Here is a 12,066-nt window from a genome sequence, read left to right as displayed (position 1 = left end):
GGCTGCGGCGCGGCTGGGCTCCGGTGGGGGCGGCCAAGTGCAGGTCGAGGGCTTCGTGGGCCGCACGGATGGCACCCCGGCCTGCGGCGGAGTCTGGGTCCGGGCCAGCCACCACGGGAGCGGCTGGGGTGGCGGCTGCCTTCCAGGGCCGCCTTCTGGCCGCCTGGCCGGCCAGGCCGGCGCGGAGCGCCCCCTCTGGCGCGCTGTGGTGGGAGGGGCCGGAGGAGGTGGGGCCTGCAGCGCTGCCCGGCGGGGGCGGTGGCGGGGGCGGAGGCGGCGGGCGACTAAAGGAGAAGGCGGAGCGGGAGGCAAGAAGCCTACAGCACCCGGTATTCCCAGGCGGTCTCCCATCCAAGTACTAACCAGGCCCGACCCTGCTTAGCTTCTGAGATCAGACGAGTTTGGGCGCGTTCAGGGTGGTATGGCCGTAGACGTTAAGAGGGGCCCGCGGAGTGCCTCTTGAGGCCCAGCTTCGCTGGCGCTTGCGCCTCCCCGCCAGCCCGGCGGCCAGCCCGCCCCGGCAGGGCCCCGCCGCCCGCCCAGGCAGGGCAACGGCGGCCTCGGGTACCAGGGGGGTGGCGGAGGGTTCGGCGACCTCCCAGCCCAGGGCGGGCGGGACCCACCAAACCGTTCGGCGCTTGGCGCCCCGCCCCAGATCCCGCACGTCGCTCACAGGGACGTGGCCCCGGAGGCTTCAGGGCCCGGGGCCCGCGGTCCCTTGGGCCTCCCCTCTGCCCGCCCACGCGGCGCTAGGCGCAGCCCAGCCGCAGCCCGGGCCGGCCCTCCTGCCCGACGGCAGTCGGCCCTTAACCCACTGGGAGCCACCATTGAGTCGGCACGGCCCCTTAGCCCCAGCAAGGCCACCCTTGCCCCCACGCCACCCGCCGAGCACAGGACCCGGCGCCTTGTGGCCGGCCGGCCCGGAGCACCGGCCCCGGCCCCCGCCCCCGCTCCCGCCCCCGGCCGTGGCGAAACGGCGGAGGGGGGGCTTTTTCCGGAGGGAGCTGTGGAGAGACACACCGGCAGATAGGTGGCTGCGCCGGGGCTGGGCGCTAGTGGGGGCGGCCAGGTGCAGGTCAAGGGGCTCGCGGGCCGCACGGCCGGCACCCGGGCCTGAGGCGGAGTCTGGGTTCAGGCCAGCCACCCCGGGAGCGGCTGGGATGCGGCTGCCTTCCAGAGCCGCCTTCTGGCCGCCTGGCCGGCCAGGCAGGCGGAGAGCGCCCCCTCTGGCGCGCTGTGGTGGGAGGGGCCGGAGGAGGTGGGGCCTGCAGCGGTGCCCGGCGGGGGCGGGGGCGGGGGCGGGGGCGGAGGCGGCGGGCGACTAAAGGAGAAGGCGGAGCGGGAGGCAAAAAGCCTACAGCACCCGGTATTCCCAGGCGGTCTCCCATCCAAGTACTAACCAGGCCCGACCCTGCTTAGCTTCCGAGATCAGACGAGATCGGGCGCGTTCAGGGTGGTATGGCCGTAGACGCAGGAGGGGCCCGCGCGGTGCCTCTTGAGGCCCAGCTTCGCTGGCGCCTGCGCCTTACCGCCATGCCGGCGGCCAGCCCTCTCCGGCAGGGCCCTGCCGCCCGCCCAGGCAGGCGACAGGAGGCCTCGGGGACCCGGGGGTGGCGGAGTGGTGGGCCACCTCGCAGCCCAGGGCGGGCGGGACGCTCCAGGCCCGTCGGCGCTTGGCGCCCCGCCGCAGATCCCGCTCGACGCTCACAGGGACGCGGCCCCGGAGGCTTCAGGGCCCGGCAGCCGCGGTCCCTTGGGCATCCCCCCCTGCCCGCCCACGCGGAGTTAGGCGCAGCCCGGCCACGGCCGGGCCGGCCCTCCGGCCGGGCAGCAGCTGGCCCGAAGCCACTGGGAGCCACCATGGAGTGGGCACGGCCCCTTAGCCCCAGCAAGGCCCCCCCTTGCCCCCACGCCGCCCGCCGAGCACAGGACCCCGGCCCTGGTGGCCGGCAGGCCCGGAGAAGCGGCCCCGGCCCCCGCCCCCGCTCCCGCCCCCGGCCGTGGCGAAACGGCGGAGGGGGGGGCTTTTTCCGGAGGGAGCTGTGGAGAGACACACGGGCAGACAGGGGGCTGCGGCGCGGCTGGGCTCCGGTGGGGGCGGCCAAGTGCAGGTCGAGGGCCTCGCGGGCCGCACGGACGGCACCCCGGCCTGCGGCGGAGTCTGGGTCCGGGCCAGCCACCACGGGAGCGGCTGGGGTGGCGGCTGCCTTCCAGGGCCGCATTCTGGCCGCATGTCCAGCCAGCTCGGCGGGGAGCGATCCCTCCGGCGCGCTGTGTTGGGAGGGACGTGAGGAGGTGAGGCCTGCAGCGGTGCTCAGCGGGGGCGGAGGCGGCCTCGGCCGCGGGCCACTAAATGTCAAGGCGGAGCGGGAGGCAAAAAAGCCTACAGCACTCGGTATTCCCATGTGGTCTCCCATCCAGGTACGAAACAGGCCAGACCCTGATTAGCTTCCGAGATCAGACGAGGTGTGGTGCGTTCAGGGAGGTGTGGCCGTAGAATGCAGCGGGGGCCACGGTGTGCCTCTTGAGGCTTAGCTTCGCTGGTGCTGGCGACTCACCGCCAGCCCGGCAGCCAACCCTCTCCGGCGCGGCCCTGCCGTCCGCCCAGGCAAGCGACAGGAGGCCTCGAGGGCCCGGGGGTGGTGGAGTTGTGGGCGACTTCGCAGCTCAGGTCAGGCGGGACCCTCCAGGCCTGTAGGCGCTTGGCCCTCCGCCCCAGAGCCGCTCAACGCTCACAGGACTTGGCCCCGGAGGCTTAAGGGCCTGTGGCCCTCGGTCCCTTGTGCATTCCCCACCCTGTCAATCCACACAGTGCTAGGCGCAGCCCAGCCACGGCCTGGCCGGCCCTCCTGCCCGACGGCAGTCGGCCCTTAACCCACTGGGAGCCACCATTGAGCCGGCACGGCCCCTTAGACACAGCAACGCCACCCTTGCCCCCACGCCAACTGCCGAGCAAAGTTCCCGGCGCCTGGTGTCTAGCCAGCCCAGCGAACCGGTCCCAGCCCACGACCCCGCTCCCACTCTCGGCCGTGGCGAAGTGGCAAAGGGTGGGCTTTTTCCGGAGGGAGCTGTGGAGAGACACACGGGCAGACAGGGGGCTGCGGCGCGGCTGGGCTCCGGTGGGGGCGGCCAAGTGCAGGTCGAGGGCTTCGTGGGCCGCACGGACGGCACCCCGGCCTGCGGCGGAGTCTGGGTCCGGGCCAGCCACCACGGGAGCGGCTGGGGTGGCGGCTGCCTTCCAGGGCCGCCTTCTGGCCGCCTGGCCGGCCAGGCCGGCGCGGAGCGCCCCCTCTGGCGCGCTGTGGTGGGAGGGGCCGGAGGAGGTGGGGCCTGCAGCGCTGCCCGGCGGGGGCGGTGGCGGGGGCGGAGGCGGCGGGCGACTAAAGGAGAAGGCGGAGCGGGAGGCAAGAAGCCTACAGCACCCGGTATTCCCAGGCGGTCTCCCATCCAAGTACTAACCAGGCCCGACCCTGCTTAGCTTCTGAGATCAGACGAGTTTGGGCGCGTTCAGGGTGGTATGGCCGTAGACGTTAAGAGGGGCCCGCGGAGTGCCTCTTGAGGCCCAGCTTCGCTGGCGCTTGCGCCTCCCCGCCAGCCCGGCGGCCAGCCCGCCCCGGCAGGGCCCCGCCGCCCGCCCAGGCAGGGCAACGGCGGCCTCGGGTACCAGGGGGGTGGCGGAGGGTTCGGCGACCTCCCAGCCCAGGGCGGGCGGGACCCACCAAACCGTTCGGCGCTTGGCGCCCCGCCCCAGATCCCGCACGTCGCTCACAGGGACGTGGCCCCGGAGGCTTCAGGGCCCGGGGCCCGCGGTCCCTTGGGCCTCCCCTCTGCCCGCCCACGCGGCGCTAGGCGCAGCCCAGCCGCAGCCCGGGCCGGCCCTCCTGCCCGACGGCAGTCGGCCCTTAACCCACTGGGAGCCACCATTGAGTCGGCACGGCCCCTTAGCCCCAGCAAGGCCACCCTTGCCCCCACGCCACCCGCCGAGCACAGGACCCGGCGCCTTGTGGCCGGCCGGCCCGGAGCACCGGCCCCGGCCCCCGCCCCCGCTCCCGCCCCCGGCCGTGGCGAAACGGCGGAGGGGGGGCTTTTTCCGGAGGGAGCTGTGGAGAGACACACCGGCAGATAGGTGGCTGCGCCGGGGCTGGGCGCTAGTGGGGGCGGCCAGGTGCAGGTCAAGGGGCTCGCGGGCCGCACGGCCGGCACCCGGGCCTGAGGCGGAGTCTGGGTTCAGGCCAGCCACCCCGGGAGCGGCTGGGATGCGGCTGCCTTCCAGAGCCGCCTTCTGGCCGCCTGGCCGGCCAGGCAGGCGGAGAGCGCCCCCTCTGGCGCGCTGTGGTGGGAGGGGCCGGAGGAGGTGGGGCCTGCAGCGGTGCCCGGCGGGGGCGGGGGCGGGGGCGGGGGCGGAGGCGGCGGGCGACTAAAGGAGAAGGCGGAGCGGGAGGCAAAAAGCCTACAGCACCCGGTATTCCCAGGCGGTCTCCCATCCAAGTACTAACCAGGCCCGACCCTGCTTAGCTTCCGAGATCAGACGAGATCGGGCGCGTTCAGGGTGGTATGGCCGTAGACGCAGGAGGGGCCCGCGCGGTGCCTCTTGAGGCCCAGCTTCGCTGGCGCCTGCGCCTTACCGCCATGCCGGCGGCCAGCCCTCTCCGGCAGGGCCCTGCCGCCCGCCCAGGCAGGCGACAGGAGGCCTCGGGGACCCGGGGGTGGCGGAGTGGTGGGCCACCTCGCAGCCCAGGGCGGGCGGGACGCTCCAGGCCCGTCGGCGCTTGGCGCCCCGCCGCAGATCCCGCTCGACGCTCACAGGGACGCGGCCCCGGAGGCTTCAGGGCCCGGCAGCCGCGGTCCCTTGGGCATCCCCCCCTGCCCGCCCACGCGGAGTTAGGCGCAGCCCGGCCACGGCCGGGCCGGCCCTCCGGCCGGGCAGCAGCTGGCCCGAAGCCACTGGGAGCCACCATGGAGTGGGCACGGCCCCTTAGCCCCAGCAAGGCCCCCCCTTGCCCCCACGCCGCCCGCCGAGCACAGGACCCCGGCCCTGGTGGCCGGCAGGCCCGGAGAAGTGGCCCCGGCCCCCGCCCCCGCTCCCGCCCCCGGCCGTGGCGAAACGGCGGAGGGGGGGGCTTTTTCCGGAGGGAGCTGTGGAGAGACACACGGGCAGACAGGGGGCTGCGGCGCGGCTGGGCTCCGGTGGGGGCGGCCAAGTGCAGGTCGAGGGCCTCGCGGGCCGCACGGACGGCACCCCGGCCTGCGGCGGAGTCTGGGTCCGGGCCAGCCACCACGGGAGCGGCTGGGGTGGCGGCTGCCTTCCAGGGCCGCATTCTGGCCGCATGTCCAGCCAGCTCGGCGGGGAGCGATCCCTCCGGCGCGCTGTGTTGGGAGGGACGTGAGGAGGTGAGGCCTGCAGCGGTGCTCAGCGGGGGCGGAGGCGGCCTCGGCCGCGGGCCACTAAATGTCAAGGCGGAGCGGGAGGCAAAAAAGCCTACAGCACTCGGTATTCCCATGTGGTCTCCCATCCAGGTACGAAACAGGCCAGACCCTGATTAGCTTCCGAGATCAGACGAGGTGTGGTGCGTTCAGGGAGGTGTGGCCGTAGAATGCAGCGGGGGCCACGGTGTGCCTCTTGAGGCTTAGCTTCGCTGGTGCTGGCGACTCACCGCCAGCCCGGCAGCCAACCCTCTCCGGCGCGGCCCTGCCGTCCGCCCAGGCAAGCGACAGGAGGCCTCGAGGGCCCGGGGGTGGTGGAGTTGTGGGCGACTTCGCAGCTCAGGTCAGGCGGGACCCTCCAGGCCTGTAGGCGCTTGGCCCTCCGCCCCAGAGCCGCTCAACGCTCACAGGACTTGGCCCCGGAGGCTTAAGGGCCTGTGGCCCTCGGTCCCTTGTGCATTCCCCACCCTGTCAATCCACACAGTGCTAGGCGCAGCCCAGCCACGGCCTGGCCGGCCCTCCTGCCCGACGGCAGTCGGCCCTTAACCCACTGGGAGCCACCATTGAGCCGGCACGGCCCCTTAGACACAGCAACGCCACCCTTGCCCCCACGCCAACTGCCGAGCAAAGTTCCCGGCGCCTGGTGTCTAGCCAGCCCAGCGAACCGGTCCCAGCCCACGACCCCGCTCCCACTCTCGGCCGTGGCGAAGTGGCAAAGGGTGGGCTTTTTCCGGAGGGAGCTGTGGAGAGACACACGGGCAGACAGGGGGCTGCGGCGCGGCTGGGCTCCGGTGGGGGCGGCCAAGTGCAGGTCGAGGGCTTCGTGGGCCGCACGGACGGCACCCCGGCCTGCGGCGGAGTCTGGGTCCGGGCCAGCCACCACGGGAGCGGCTGGGGTGGCGGCTGCCTTCCAGGGCCGCCTTCTGGCCGCCTGGCCGGCCAGGCCGGCGCGGAGCGCCCCCTCTGGCGCGCTGTGGTGGGAGGGGCCGGAGGAGGTGGGGCCTGCAGCGCTGCCCGGCGGGGGCGGGGGCGGGGGCGGAGGCGGCGGGCGACTAAAGGAGAAGGCGGAGCGGGAGGCAAGAAGCCTACAGCACCCGGTATTCCCAGGCGGTCTCCCATCCAAGTACTAACCAGGCCCGACCCTGCTTAGCTTCTGAGATCAGACGAGTTTGGGCGCGTTCAGGGTGGTATGGCCGTAGACGTTAAGAGGGGCCCGCGGAGTGCCTCTTGAGGCCCAGCTTCGCTGGCGCTTGCGCCTCCCCGCCAGCCCGGCGGCCAGCCCGCCCCGGCAGGGCCCCGCCGCCCGCCCAGGCAGGGCAACGGCGGCCTCGGGTACCAGGGGGGTGGCGGAGGGTTCGGCGACCTCCCAGCCCAGGGCGGGCGGGACCCACCAAACCGTTCGGCGCTTGGCGCCCCGCCCCAGATCCCGCACGTCGCTCACAGGGACGTGGCCCCGGAGGCTTCAGGGCCCGGGGCCCGCGGTCCCTTGGGCCTCCCCTCTGCCCGCCCACGCGGCGCTAGGCGCAGCCCAGCCGCAGCCCGGGCCGGCCCTCCTGCCCGACGGCAGTCGGCCCTTAACCCACTGGGAGCCACCATTGAGTCGGCACGGCCCCTTAGCCCCAGCAAGGCCACCCTTGCCCCCACGCCACCCGCCGAGCACAGGACCCGGCGCCTTGTGGCCGGCCGGCCCGGAGCACCGGCCCCGGCCCCCGCCCCCGCTCCCGCCCCCGGCCGTGGCGAAACGGCGGAGGGGGGGCTTTTTCCGGAGGGAGCTGTGGAGAGACACACCGGCAGATAGGTGGCTGCGCCGGGGCTGGGCGCTAGTGGGGGCGGCCAGGTGCAGGTCAAGGGGCTCGCGGGCCGCACGGCCGGCACCCGGGCCTGAGGCGGAGTCTGGGTTCAGGCCAGCCACCCCGGGAGCGGCTGGGATGCGGCTGCCTTCCAGAGCCGCCTTCTGGCCGCCTGGCCGGCCAGGCAGGCGGAGAGCGCCCCCTCTGGCGCGCTGTGGTGGGAGGGGCCGGAGGAGGTGGGGCCTGCAGCGGTGCCCGGCGGGGGCGGGGGCGGGGGCGGGGGCGGAGGCGGCGGGCGACTAAAGGAGAAGGCGGAGCGGGAGGCAAAAAGCCTACAGCACCCGGTATTCCCAGGCGGTCTCCCATCCAAGTACTAACCAGGCCCGACCCTGCTTAGCTTCCGAGATCAGACGAGATCGGGCGCGTTCAGGGTGGTATGGCCGTAGACGCAGGAGGGGCCCGCGCGGTGCCTCTTGAGGCCCAGCTTCGCTGGCGCCTGCGCCTTACCGCCATGCCGGCGGCCAGCCCTCTCCGGCAGGGCCCTGCCGCCCGCCCAGGCAGGCGACAGGAGGCCTCGGGGACCCGGGGGTGGCGGAGTGGTGGGCCACCTCGCAGCCCAGGGCGGGCGGGACGCTCCAGGCCCGTCGGCGCTTGGCGCCCCGCCGCAGATCCCGCTCGACGCTCACAGGGACGCGGCCCCGGAGGCTTCAGGGCCCGGCAGCCGCGGTCCCTTGGGCATCCCCCCCTGCCCGCCCACGCGGAGTTAGGCGCAGCCCGGCCACGGCCGGGCCGGCCCTCCGGCCGGGCAGCAGCTGGCCCGAAGCCACTGGGAGCCACCATGGAGTGGGCACGGCCCCTTAGCCCCAGCAAGGCCCCCCCTTGCCCCCACGCCGCCCGCCGAGCACAGGACCCCGGCCCTGGTGGCCGGCAGGCCCGGAGAAGTGGCCCCGGCCCCCGCCCCCGCTCCCGCCCCCGGCCGTGGCGAAACGGCGGAGGGGGGGGCTTTTTCCGGAGGGAGCTGTGGAGAGACACACGGGCAGACAGGGGGCTGCGGCGCGGCTGGGCTCCGGTGGGGGCGGCCAAGTGCAGGTCGAGGGCCTCGCGGGCCGCACGGACGGCACCCCGGCCTGCGGCGGAGTCTGGGTCCGGGCCAGCCACCACGGGAGCGGCTGGGGTGGCGGCTGCCTTCCAGGGCCGCATTCTGGCCGCATGTCCAGCCAGCTCGGCGGGGAGCGATCCCTCCGGCGCGCTGTGTTGGGAGGGACGTGAGGAGGTGAGGCCTGCAGCGGTGCTCAGCGGGGGCGGAGGCGGCCTCGGCCGCGGGCCACTAAATGTCAAGGCGGAGCGGGAGGCAAAAAAGCCTACAGCACTCGGTATTCCCATGTGGTCTCCCATCCAGGTACGAAACAGGCCAGACCCTGATTAGCTTCCGAGATCAGACGAGGTGTGGTGCGTTCAGGGAGGTGTGGCCGTAGAATGCAGCGGGGGCCACGGTGTGCCTCTTGAGGCTTAGCTTCGCTGGTGCTGGCGACTCACCGCCAGCCCGGCAGCCAACCCTCTCCGGCGCGGCCCTGCCGTCCGCCCAGGCAAGCGACAGGAGGCCTCGAGGGCCCGGGGGTGGTGGAGTTGTGGGCGACTTCGCAGCTCAGGTCAGGCGGGACCCTCCAGGCCTGTAGGCGCTTGGCCCTCCGCCCCAGAGCCGCTCAACGCTCACAGGACTTGGCCCCGGAGGCTTAAGGGCCTGTGGCCCTCGGTCCCTTGTGCATTCCCCACCCTGTCAATCCACACAGTGCTAGGCGCAGCCCAGCCACGGCCTGGCCGGCCCTCCTGCCCGACGGCAGTCGGCCCTTAACCCACTGGGAGCCACCATTGAGCCGGCACGGCCCCTTAGACACAGCAACGCCACCCTTGCCCCCACGCCAACTGCCGAGCAAAGTTCCCGGCGCCTGGTGTCTAGCCAGCCCAGCGAACCGGTCCCAGCCCACGACCCCGCTCCCACTCTCGGCCGTGGCGAAGTGGCAAAGGGTGGGCTTTTTCCGGAGGGAGCTGTGGAGAGACACACGGGCAGACAGGGGGCTGCGGCGCGGCTGGGCTCCGGTGGGGGCGGCCAAGTGCAGGTCGAGGGCTTCGTGGGCCGCACGGACGGCACCCCGGCCTGCGGCGGAGTCTGGGTCCGGGCCAGCCACCACGGGAGCGGCTGGGGTGGCGGCTGCCTTCCAGGGCCGCCTTCTGGCCGCCTGGCCGGCCAGGCCGGCGCGGAGCGCCCCCTCTGGCGCGCTGTGGTGGGAGGGGCCGGAGGAGGTGGGGCCTGCAGCGCTGCCCGGCGGGGGCGGGGGCGGGGGCGGAGGCGGCGGGCGACTAAAGGAGAAGGCGGAGCGGGAGGCAAGAAGCCTACAGCACCCGGTATTCCCAGGCGGTCTCCCATCCAAGTACTAACCAGGCCCGACCCTGCTTAGCTTCTGAGATCAGACGAGTTTGGGCGCGTTCAGGGTGGTATGGCCGTAGACGTTAAGAGGGGCCCGCGGAGTGCCTCTTGAGGCCCAGCTTCGCTGGCGCTTGCGCCTCCCCGCCAGCCCGGCGGCCAGCCCGCCCCGGCAGGGCCCCGCCGCCCGCCCAGGCAGGGCAACGGCGGCCTCGGGTACCAGGGGGGTGGCGGAGGGTTCGGCGACCTCCCAGCCCAGGGCGGGCGGGACCCACCAAACCGTTCGGCGCTTGGCGCCCCGCCCCAGATCCCGCACGTCGCTCACAGGGACGTGGCCCCGGAGGCTTCAGGGCCCGGGGCCCGCGGTCCCTTGGGCCTCCCCTCTGCCCGCCCACGCGGCGCTAGGCGCAGCCCAGCCGCAGCCCGGGCCGGCCCTCCTGCCCGACGGCAGTCGGCCCTTAACCCACTGGGAGCCACCATTGAGTCGGCACGGCCCCTTAGCCCCAGCAAGGCCACCCTTGCCCCCACGCCACCCGCCGAGCACAGGACCCGGCGCCTTGTGGCCGGCCGGCCCGGAGCACCGGCCCCGGCCCCCGCCCCCGCTCCCGCCCCCGGCCGTGGCGAAACGGCGGAGGGGGGGCTTTTTCCGGAGGGAGCTGTGGAGAGACACACCGGCAGATAGGTGGCTGCGCCGGGGCTGGGCGCTAGTGGGGGCGGCCAGGTGCAGGTCAAGGGGCTCGCGGGCCGCACGGCCGGCACCCGGGCCTGAGGCGGAGTCTGGGTTCAGGCCAGCCACCCCGGGAGCGGCTGGGATGCGGCTGCCTTCCAGAGCCGCCTTCTGGCCGCCTGGCCGGCCAGGCAGGCGGAGAGCGCCCCCTCTGGCGCGCTGTGGTGGGAGGGGCCGGAGGAGGTGGGGCCTGCAGCGGTGCCCGGCGGGGGCGGGGGCGGGGGCGGGGGCGGAGGCGGCGGGCGACTAAAGGAGAAGGCGGAGCGGGAGGCAAAAAGCCTACAGCACCCGGTATTCCCAGGCGGTCTCCCATCCAAGTACTAACCAGGCCCGACCCTGCTTAGCTTCCGAGATCAGACGAGATCGGGCGCGTTCAGGGTGGTATGGCCGTAGACGCAGGAGGGGCCCGCGCGGTGCCTCTTGAGGCCCAGCTTCGCTGGCGCCTGCGCCTTACCGCCATGCCGGCGGCCAGCCCTCTCCGGCAGGGCCCTGCCGCCCGCCCAGGCAGGCGACAGGAGGCCTCGGGGACCCGGGGGTGGCGGAGTGGTGGGCCACCTCGCAGCCCAGGGCGGGCGGGACGCTCCAGGCCCGTCGGCGCTTGGCGCCCCGCCGCAGATCCCGCTCGACGCTCACAGGGACGCGGCCCCGGAGGCTTCAGGGCCCGGCAGCCGCGGTCCCTTGGGCATCCCCCCCTGCCCGCCCACGCGGAGTTAGGCGCAGCCCGGCCACGGCCGGGCCGGCCCTCCGGCCGGGCAGCAGCTGGCCCGAAGCCACTGGGAGCCACCATGGAGTGGGCACGGCCCCTTAGCCCCAGCAAGGCCCCCCCTTGCCCCCACGCCGCCCGCCGAGCACAGGACCCCGGCCCTGGTGGCCGGCAGGCCCGGAGAAGTGGCCCCGGCCCCCGCCCCCGCTCCCGCCCCCGGCCGTGGCGAAACGGCGGAGGGGGGGGCTTTTTCCGGAGGGAGCTGTGGAGAGACACACGGGCAGACAGGGGGCTGCGGCGCGGCTGGGCTCCGGTGGGGGCGGCCAAGTGCAGGTCGAGGGCCTCGCGGGCCGCACGGACGGCACCCCGGCCTGCGGCGGAGTCTGGGTCCGGGCCAGCCACCACGGGAGCGGCTGGGGTGGCGGCTGCCTTCCAGGGCCGCATTCTGGCCGCATGTCCAGCCAGCTCGGCGGGGAGCGATCCCTCCGGCGCGCTGTGTTGGGAGGGACGTGAGGAGGTGAGGCCTGCAGCGGTGCTCAGCGGGGGCGGAGGCGGCCTCGGCCGCGGGCCACTAAATGTCAAGGCGGAGCGGGAGGCAAAAAAGCCTACAGCACTCGGTATTCCCATGTGGTCTCCCATCCAGGTACGAAACAGGCCAGACCCTGATTAGCTTCCGAGATCAGACGAGGTGTGGTGCGTTCAGGGAGGTGTGGCCGTAGAATGCAGCGGGGGCCACGGTGTGCCTCTTGAGGCTTAGCTTCGCTGGTGCTGGCGACTCACCGCCAGCCCGGCAGCCAACCCTCTCCGGCGCGGCCCTGCCGTCCGCCCAGGCAAGCGACAGGAGGCCTCGAGGGCCCGGGGGTGGTGGAGTTGTGGGCGACTTCGCAGCTCAGGTCAGGCGGGACCCTCCAGGCCTGTAGGCGCTTGGCCCTCCGCCCCAGAGCCGCTCAACGCTCACAGGACTTGGCCCCGGAGGCTTAAGGGCCTGTGGCCCTCGGTC

General features: G+C 74.2%; 8 non-coding genes and 4 pseudogenes across 8 annotated transcripts; all 12 read right to left on the bottom strand.

The window, feature by feature from the left end:
* Positions 1 to 314: 314 nt before the first annotated feature.
* LOC133104926 (5S ribosomal RNA) lies at positions 315 to 433 on the bottom strand. The gene has a single exon (XR_009703777.1). It is a non-coding gene; the product is annotated as a 5S ribosomal RNA (ribosomal RNA).
* Positions 434 to 1,351: 918 nt separating this feature from the next.
* On the bottom strand, positions 1,352 to 1,470 carry LOC133101815 (5S ribosomal RNA). The gene has a single exon (XR_009702711.1). It is a non-coding gene; the product is annotated as a 5S ribosomal RNA (ribosomal RNA).
* Positions 1,471 to 2,380: 910 nt separating this feature from the next.
* Positions 2,381 to 2,499, bottom strand: LOC133076912 (5S ribosomal RNA; annotated as a pseudogene).
* Positions 2,500 to 3,410: 911 nt separating this feature from the next.
* On the bottom strand, positions 3,411 to 3,529 carry LOC133104925 (5S ribosomal RNA). The gene has a single exon (XR_009703776.1). It is a non-coding gene; the product is annotated as a 5S ribosomal RNA (ribosomal RNA).
* Positions 3,530 to 4,447: 918 nt separating this feature from the next.
* LOC133101804 (5S ribosomal RNA) lies at positions 4,448 to 4,566 on the bottom strand. Its single transcript, XR_009702703.1, has one exon. It is a non-coding gene; the product is annotated as a 5S ribosomal RNA (ribosomal RNA).
* A 910-nt stretch (positions 4,567 to 5,476) lies between these two features.
* LOC133076904 (5S ribosomal RNA) lies at positions 5,477 to 5,595 on the bottom strand (annotated as a pseudogene).
* Positions 5,596 to 6,506: 911 nt separating this feature from the next.
* Positions 6,507 to 6,625, bottom strand: LOC133104924 (5S ribosomal RNA). The gene has a single exon (XR_009703775.1). It is a non-coding gene; the product is annotated as a 5S ribosomal RNA (ribosomal RNA).
* A 918-nt stretch (positions 6,626 to 7,543) lies between these two features.
* On the bottom strand, positions 7,544 to 7,662 carry LOC133101793 (5S ribosomal RNA). The gene has a single exon (XR_009702696.1). It is a non-coding gene; the product is annotated as a 5S ribosomal RNA (ribosomal RNA).
* A 910-nt stretch (positions 7,663 to 8,572) lies between these two features.
* Positions 8,573 to 8,691, bottom strand: LOC133076900 (5S ribosomal RNA; annotated as a pseudogene).
* Positions 8,692 to 9,602: 911 nt separating this feature from the next.
* LOC133104923 (5S ribosomal RNA) lies at positions 9,603 to 9,721 on the bottom strand. The gene has a single exon (XR_009703774.1). It is a non-coding gene; the product is annotated as a 5S ribosomal RNA (ribosomal RNA).
* A 918-nt stretch (positions 9,722 to 10,639) lies between these two features.
* Positions 10,640 to 10,758, bottom strand: LOC133101788 (5S ribosomal RNA). Its single transcript, XR_009702689.1, has one exon. It is a non-coding gene; the product is annotated as a 5S ribosomal RNA (ribosomal RNA).
* Positions 10,759 to 11,668: 910 nt separating this feature from the next.
* Positions 11,669 to 11,787, bottom strand: LOC133076895 (5S ribosomal RNA; annotated as a pseudogene).
* Positions 11,788 to 12,066: the final 279 nt, after the last annotated feature.

This window comes from Eubalaena glacialis, chromosome 1 (genome assembly GCF_028564815.1).
Source record: "Eubalaena glacialis isolate mEubGla1 chromosome 1, mEubGla1.1.hap2.+ XY, whole genome shotgun sequence".
NCBI lineage: Eukaryota > Metazoa > Chordata > Mammalia > Artiodactyla > Balaenidae > Eubalaena > Eubalaena glacialis.
Note: the sequence above shows the minus strand (reverse complement) of the source record. Positions and strands in the feature narration are given on the sequence as shown.